Below are 8,319 nucleotides of genomic sequence, written 5' to 3'. Positions count from 1 at the left end.
CCATTGGAAGCATTATGTTGGTTACTCAAATGATGCTATAGTGGCTAAAGGAGCCACATTTTCATACTCTGGATCTTCAGACCGTATTTATCTTTGGTATCCGGTTAAAGGATATTCCAATTCTCCACTCCCAGAATGGGATGAAAGAATTCCTTTAATGCGTGTGGTGACATCAAATTTATCCATTAAGAATTGTACAGCCATGGTCTTGACAGGAATTAGTCGTCCAGCGTTTGTGTTCTATCGACTAGGCGGAGAAGGAAAAAGGGAATGGGTGAAGCAAGATTGCACATTGACTGAACCACATTGTTCGATGAAATCAGAAGGGAAGCATTTGATGACATTTACTAATGCTATTGGGTTTAATGGAAGCTTCTATGTATTGAGTTTGCAGGGAACACTTGCAGTGATAGATGCCACAGAATCTCATCCTAGAATCACAGCCTTGAGTTCGAAAAGGGCTGTTCCTTCTGTGTTGCCAAAGCATTTCAGAGAGTATTTGCTTGAATCTGAGGGGAATATCTTATTGGTTTTCCTCATCTCTAGAAAATCAATCAAACTTGTGGATGATGTAGAAGTATTCCAGCTTAATAAAGCAAAACTTTCATGGGCCAAGATGGCGAGCCTTGGGGATAGAGCCTTGTTCTTGGGGACTAATTGTTGTATGTCAGTCACTGCAAGCAGAGTAGGATGTAGAAGTAACTGTGTCTATTTTACCTGCCACATAGCTGATGATGGTTGGTCGGTATTTGACATGGAAAAGGGCTGCATTTCACCTGGTTGGAGTGGTGCTACCCAGTAAAAAATTTTCAGTGGGATCATAACATAAAGTCCGATTATGTATATTTTCGTTATTTTATAATTAAATAAATTTTTAGGATAAATCTAAAAGTATTATATAGATAACAAATATTAAATATATTATCTCATTATTTAAATAAAAATTATTACAATAAAATATTCTTGTGCTTACCTTCGATTTTTAAAACAAAAAAGTAACACGTGTTTAGATATTACAGTAAATGATAGTTTTGAATGAGTAGAAATTAAAAAGATGTAAAACATAGAAATATATATTAAAATGATATGAAAAAAAATATTTTAAAATTTGTCCCATATTACATTTTAAAAGCTTAATAGTGTATGATCATATTTATATTTATATTAATATTAATTTTTTAAAAGATTTTTTTACCTATATATTGCTCATTATCACCATAAAAATAGTTAAAAATTTTACTTATTTGACCCTTCATGTTAAATTATCTTTAGATTTTATGGGGTCAAATAAGAAAATTACAATAAAATTACTACTAATGAATATAAGCACCATTTTTCTAGAGTTTTTTTTCAGAGAATTTTTTAGAGTTGAGTGGGGTCCGTTGATCCACTCCAATCAAAAAAACACTTATATGAAATGTTTTAGGTAAAGTTTATAAAATTTATTCTTAAAAATGATTTAATAAAAATTTTAATATAGATGCATAGATTTTAGTATAAAAATTAATAATATATAAAAAATTATTTAACATATTATTTTTATAATTTAAATTTAATTAATATTTATTTAATAATAAAAATTTTCTCAATATTTTTATTAAAAATATCTATTTAAAAATTTATTAAAATTTATTAAAACTAACAACATACCCATACTACAAGTTCAAAAGGAAAAATCGTGCCAGTTTGACCCGACTTGGATTTAAAAAACTGTTCTCATTGGCCCCTGTTGCTGCCGCGAAGTCTCGTCATTGGACTGAAACCAACCTGTTAACGCATTTAGGACTGGGTCCAACGACAAGTTTGTTATGCTCAGTCAATGGATTACTAGTTTTCCATTATCTCTAGAGTCTAGAATACGGTTTAAAGCCTTAAACGACTCTCGCGGGCCGCCATGGAACTTTTACCGCTTTTGGTCTTCTCAATATCCCTCATAGCTGGCAAAGAAAGATGACCTTTTCTTTTCAGTGGAAAAATGGATAGTGTGACTATAAAACCAAAAAGAAAAATTGCAGCAGAAAGTAGAAGAAAATGAAAACCTTTTATAGTTAGAAAATTTGTTTTTTAAAAATTAATGGTTCATGCAAGTAAGAAACCAAAATACTAAAATCAGAATTGAACGGATAGTTATAGCAGTGCATTTTTTTTTTCTGGTAAATTAAATTTAGAAGAACATGTTACAGTGAACTTGACTGATTCACATGTATTATGAAAAGAAAATTGACTTCATGTCTGACTAGTAAAATTTGTTTTTGAAAAGGGGTGGATGTGTGATGAATTTCTAGTTATGAAAGATGGCTTAAAGGTTAAATCAAGTGAACAAAAGGTCCAAACACGTTTTCTGACCCTTTCATTAGATTTTTTTTCCTTAATTTCCCCTTCTGTTTCATTCTTCTTCAAAATACCAAAACCAACCACATTGGTCACAGATAAAATTGATATACATTTAGAAAGGAACATGTTTCAGGCAAGAATGAACAATAATGAAATAATTAAAAGGGAAAAACATGTTGATTTAACAGCCGTGAGTGTGAACCAAAGCTGAAACCTCTTCAGATGAGGAAATTGGATGAAAGCATTCAAATAAGGTGCTTGGATTTGAGGTAGTGGCTGTTGAACAAGTGGCTTGGCTCCTGGCCTCATACGTGTTTGTAAAATCGAATTGATTCAAAACAACTGGAGGAAAATACAAAGCCATTGGCATTTGGGGTGGAAGAATGGGCAACGGGACTTCAAAATTGAGAGCTTGAATTGCCTGCCTTATGGAAGGCCTTAGCTTATAATCTGTATGAGTGCACCATAATCCAACAGATAGCAAGCATCTCATCTCGTCTTCATTAAATTCTCCATTCAATGTTTGATCGACTGCTTCAAGAAGCTTTCCATTCGCATGTAGCTCCCAAATCCAATTGGACAAGACCATTTTAGTCTCTTCTTTGTTATTTTCCACAGCTCTGCGCCCACAAGCCACCTCTAGGGCCACAACCCCAAAGCTAAACACATCAGATTCCTTGCTAGCTTTGCTTGTGATCACGTATTCAGGGGCCAAATAGCCCATAGTCCCAGCTAAAATTGTTGTTTGCGAGCCAAGGCCATGTTCTAGAAGTTTAGCCAGACCAAAATCACCTAGTTTGGCATTGAAGTTTGAATCCAGCATTATATTGCTTGGCTTGACGTCTCTGTGAATCACACATTGTTCCCATTCCTCATGGAGATAGAGCAAGGCAGAAGCCAATCCTTTGACAATTTTATATCTGATTGGCCATGGTAGACGATTACCCTTGCCATAAAGGTGAGTGTCTAGGCTTCCGTTAGGCATGTACTCGTAAACTAGAAGGAAATTAGCATTTTCATGGCTCCAACCAATGAGTTGAACTAAATTCCGGTGTCTCAAACGACTTATGGTCTTCACCTCAGAAACATATTCCTTTTTCCCTTGATTGGAGTTGCTAGCTATTTTCTTGACTGCAATTTCGGTGTTTTCCTCTGCCAAGTAACCCCTATAGACACCTCCGAACCCTCCCTGCCCAAGTTTTCCCTCTTCTGAAAAGTTTCCAGTTGCACTAACCAATGCCTTAAAGGTGAATCTCTTCGGTCCAGTTCCCTTTGCAAAATCCATGTCCATGCTGTCATCGATTCCTAGTTCTTCATCATGATAATCTTCTTCTTTTGCGTCAGGTTTCTTTCTTCTTGAATTTCTCCACAAAATACCAACTATCAGTCCCACCCCTACAAAAAAGACCACCACTGCTATGATTAACCACACCTTCCACATCTCAAAACCTTTATTATTGTTATCACCTTCTTCAATTGGACTCATGTTTGAGGTAAAATTCCAACTTATTATCAATTGAGCTGGCGTTGCCTGTCCGCTTGATGCTGAGAAACCAATATACACCTTCGGCGGCAACACTGTACTTAAATCCACATTGTAAGTGAGACTCAACGCTTCTGATTGACCAAAAATATCTGCGAGTTCGACAACAATACTAAGAGCCTTAGATGTTCCATTGTAAGAGAGCGTGGCACGGTGATAGGTACTATTACTGACCAGATCCTCATTCCAATTTGTGCTATTCTTGGAATCAATAGAGTTGACATCAAAGCCAATATGGATGTTGCTAGGATCCCATTCGTTTCTGAACGTATCTAATTCAACGGCAACAATTTGGTTCGATGAATTCCCATTAATGGTCTCGTTGAATAGCCCCAACCATCCTCCACCAGAATTTCTAGGAGCAGTCAGCGACTCCTCTGAAGTTATAAACAAGGCAACACCACCAGAACTCACACTTGAATTATACTGCTGCTCGCCAAACAAGATTGCGAAGTCAAAACTAGTGGTGAAATCCGTGATCATATTTGTTCTGGGATCCCACAGTTGAAAAGGTTCGTGGTAGTAAACTCGGCCACTAGCATTTTGGCGTGTCCCTGTAACAGGATCAGGATCAATGAGTCGAATCACCGGCTCCCCAAATTCTGATTGACCTCTAGTTGAACCTCTAACAATAACATTGGCGTCGTTTGGGTCGAAGCTGGCCGGAGGATAAGTGAATTCCAAGCAGCTGGCGACGGAGAAGCAAATCAGATAGAAAGAAAAAACAAAGAGAAATGAGCAAAAAGATTGAGAATCCATCGGGGAAGTGGAAACCAAAGAAAAGTCTAAAATGAGTAAGGGATATATGGTTCAGGGAAGAGACTAAAATATGGTAGTTTTGCTTTTGTTTTAGGTGATGGCAGGATTTTGCCGGTTGTGCGACACTTTCTACATTAGTGTTTGCTCCATAGTCGTCAATAGGACTTGGTAAAAGCTCGTAGTCCTGGACTTTGACAAAATGACTAAATAGCTAGCCTACATACATAGCTTAGAAGAATCCGCACTTGTATTGAAAAAACTGATACCACAACTTTTCCCTTTTTTTTTTCACTTAAAATATCGAATTTAATCGTTGAAACTAAAATTCTAACATTCTAATATCTGTTAGCCTTTTCAATTTCACTCACGTTTCAAATTCAAAATTAATTATGGAGCCAATCAAATGCACATGATTTCTTATAGTAGAGTATTATAATAGTAACATTGTTGTGTATATATACTTTAGGTCAGATAAAAAAAAGTTCTGCAATCATTGTTGACTAAATGTGGGATTAATTGGTCATCCGAGTAATTAGTAGATGAGGTCAACAAAGAAGTTCTATTAATTGGATGAAGTACTTGACCCATCACCGTTATCATAATAATAAAAAATGACCCTATAAAAAAATTATTATTGGTTGGTTTGGTGTGGGGTCTTAGAGGCCAACTTGATACTATTATATATCTATATATTTAATTTTATTAACTTTGACCTAAACTTCAACGTTCCCTTACTTTTCGAAGTGTCATTAGCCTATCACTCTTTTTTTTTTTTTTTTCAATTTTTTGTATTTTTTGAACATAAAAATGAATTCTTATCTTCTAAAAAAAACATAGACATGAGAGTATTTTTCATCAAAAATTACAAAATAAATATTAAAGTAAAATTATTTATTAATTAATGCTATAACAAAAAATTAATTAAAAGTATCAATTTTTTATTAATGAAAAATATAATTACTTTTTATTTAAGAATATAATATTATAATATGTCCCCAAAAACTTATTATATATATGCTTAATAAAAAAATATAAAATTACCAATAACTTTAAGAAATTAAGGTGCATATATATATTTAAAAATTATGTTTGATATTTAAAAATTATTTTTGATAGTTTATTTATTTTAATATTTATTCTCTTATGTTTATTAACAAATATAAAATTTTGAATTTTTATCAATTTGTAATTGTTAACAAATTGCACATATTTTTCTTTTTTTTTCTAATTAATTATATTTTATTATTATAATACAAAAGATAATAAATATTTTGTATATTAAAATTCATACTACTAATTTAGTAGAATTTGACCTAATTGTAACCTTCTCTCAACTGTTCAATGTATTAATACTTTTCACCTCTTCAACTCTTTTTTTTCTTTTTTTTTTTTTTTTCTAAACCAAGATGGTTGACGTAGTAAGATTTTTTTTTAGGAAAATTAGAAGGTGAGATGTTATAACAAGATTATTTATCAATTGATATTATGACAAAAATAATTAATGAAAAAAAATTTTTTAAATTGATAAACAATATAATGTTTACCTCAATTTTAAATTTAATCTAAAATTATAATATTTGCAAATAAAATATATTATACATATATTTAATTAAAAAATATGTATTACTACCTTATAATAGACATATATCAATAACCCTTCAAAATTAAGATAAATATGTACATTTAAAAGTTATTATTGATAGCTAATTTATTTTAAAAGTTTCTCTTATGTTTATTAATAACATAAAGTTTTGAACTTTTATCAATTTGTAATTGTCAACTAATTGTACTTTTTTATTAATTTTTTATGTTAAAATTTTCTTTTAACTAATTATTTTTTATTATAATACAAAAGATAATAAATATTTTATATATAAAAAAATCCTTTTAATTAAATATTTTTATTATGATATAAAATAATAAATCTTTATATTTCATCATCTCATCTTGTAATTTTTCTTTTTAAATGATTTGCTCTTTTCTTCACAAATCAACTTATCTCTTAATTTTTCATCCATATTTCTTTCTCTTATAGTACACTTACCCGATAAATCTAACTTCACTCACATGTTATACTGTTACTTTTGTTAACTTTCTTTCGTCTATATATTAAATTTTACTCATTTGGGTGTCACGTGCACCCAATAAGTTCATTTTTTTTTTCATTTTTCATTATTTTTTTCCACTTCCATTTCCATTTTCGCTTCTGCTTCTGCTTCTGCTTCTTTTCATTTCTTTTCTTTTTTTTCATATTTACTAAATATTTTTTTATTTTTAAAATAAATTTGTGGGATTCATTTGATATTTTTGATTTAATTTTTTCCAAATACTTTTATTTTTTAAAATTAGATAATTTTTTAAAAAAATAATACAAATGGAAGTGTTAACGTAACACATATTTTTTTTTCCTTTTTTTGGCTCTTTGCTTTTTTTTTTTTATTTTTTTTAATTTATACATTGAATTTTGTAAGAAAATGAGACTAATGGAAGTGTTTGCATGGCACATCCATTTGGATTTCTTTTTTTTTTTGTTTTTAACTTTTTTAATTAGATAAAATTTGTAAGAAATAAGTCAATAGAGATACGAATGATAAAACAATTCGTATCTATTTTCAATTATCTTGATTCAATATGTGCATTTAAAAAAAAAATTCAAGATCAAGTCAAGTTTTCTCTTTTAAAAATAAAGGTCAAGTTTGAGATGGGTTTAGCTGTTTAAGGTATTTTGCTTCACTCCAGATATTTATCAAAATATATATTATATTAATAAAATTATTATTTAATATCTTAATTTAATAAAAATATTATATTTATACATAATTAAGATATAATTTATACTAAAAAAATTTTATGAACATTAACTAAATTTAGATCATTTAATTAAATTTTGATTAATGTAGGTTAGATGTGAGTTGTAGAGTTATGTGTTGAGATTGGTTATAAAAAATAATAACTTGGAGTTGAGTCGAAATCGAAATTAAATTAAATTATTAAAAAATAGGTTAGAGTCAAGATGAGTATAAACCTGCTCACTCGTTGCCATTTTAAAATGAAAGTGTCAATGTGGCATTTGTAAGCACAAACTTAAGATCTTTATGTGAAAATTAAAACACCATACATGTATCAAAGAGATCAGGCATATCTGCTTGGATAGTTAACATGAAATTGCAAAAGCGAAATGATCTTGAAATGACTATAATCTTCCTCTTCACTTTTTTCTTTCTCGTAGTGATTTCTCAATAGGCAGTAACCGCATATGAGAAGTGAAGAAAGGGACCTTAGCTTATTATTTAATTAACTGTAGCAATCTCCTAATTAAAGTTTTACCAAGCCAAAGGTCTACACAACCACTAAACCACATCGACCCAATAAGATGTGTAAAGGCCCACATTTAGGTGATCACATAAAATTAATTGAGCTCTCATACTTGTCTCGTATTATGACTAAATCCATAAGTCAATTTTACTAAAATAAAATCATCAATTAATAGTAGCCCACTTATAAAAATTCTAACATTTTCCCATTTGGCCAATATTATTTGGGTTGTTTGATTTTAAGAAAACTTGACTTGAAAACAAGACTCCAGGCTGATTTACTTTACTTTGATATGATTATAATTTTTAAATAATTTAGCCATTGAGATAATATTTTAATGATCTTGTCCAATAAAACCATATAATACT

The 8,319-nt window shown here is 30.5% G+C and overlaps 1 pseudogene across 1 annotated transcript; it reads right to left on the bottom strand.

The window, feature by feature from the left end:
- Positions 1-1,491: 1,491 nt before the first annotated feature.
- On the bottom strand, positions 1,492-4,882 carry LOC111308336 (L-type lectin-domain containing receptor kinase IX.1 pseudogene; annotated as a pseudogene). Its single transcript, XR_016330021.1, has one exon. The product of XR_016330021.1 is annotated as an L-type lectin-domain containing receptor kinase IX.1 pseudogene (transcript).
- Positions 4,883-8,319: the final 3,437 nt, after the last annotated feature.

The sequence above is a fragment of the Durio zibethinus genome, chromosome 2 (assembly GCF_047325235.1).
Source record: "Durio zibethinus cultivar Kanyao isolate XHJ-2024 chromosome 2, ASM4732523v1, whole genome shotgun sequence".
Classification (NCBI taxonomy): Eukaryota; Viridiplantae; Streptophyta; class Magnoliopsida; order Malvales; family Malvaceae; genus Durio; species Durio zibethinus.
The sequence above is the reverse complement of the archived record's forward strand: the minus strand, read 5'-3'. Positions and strand labels throughout refer to the sequence as shown.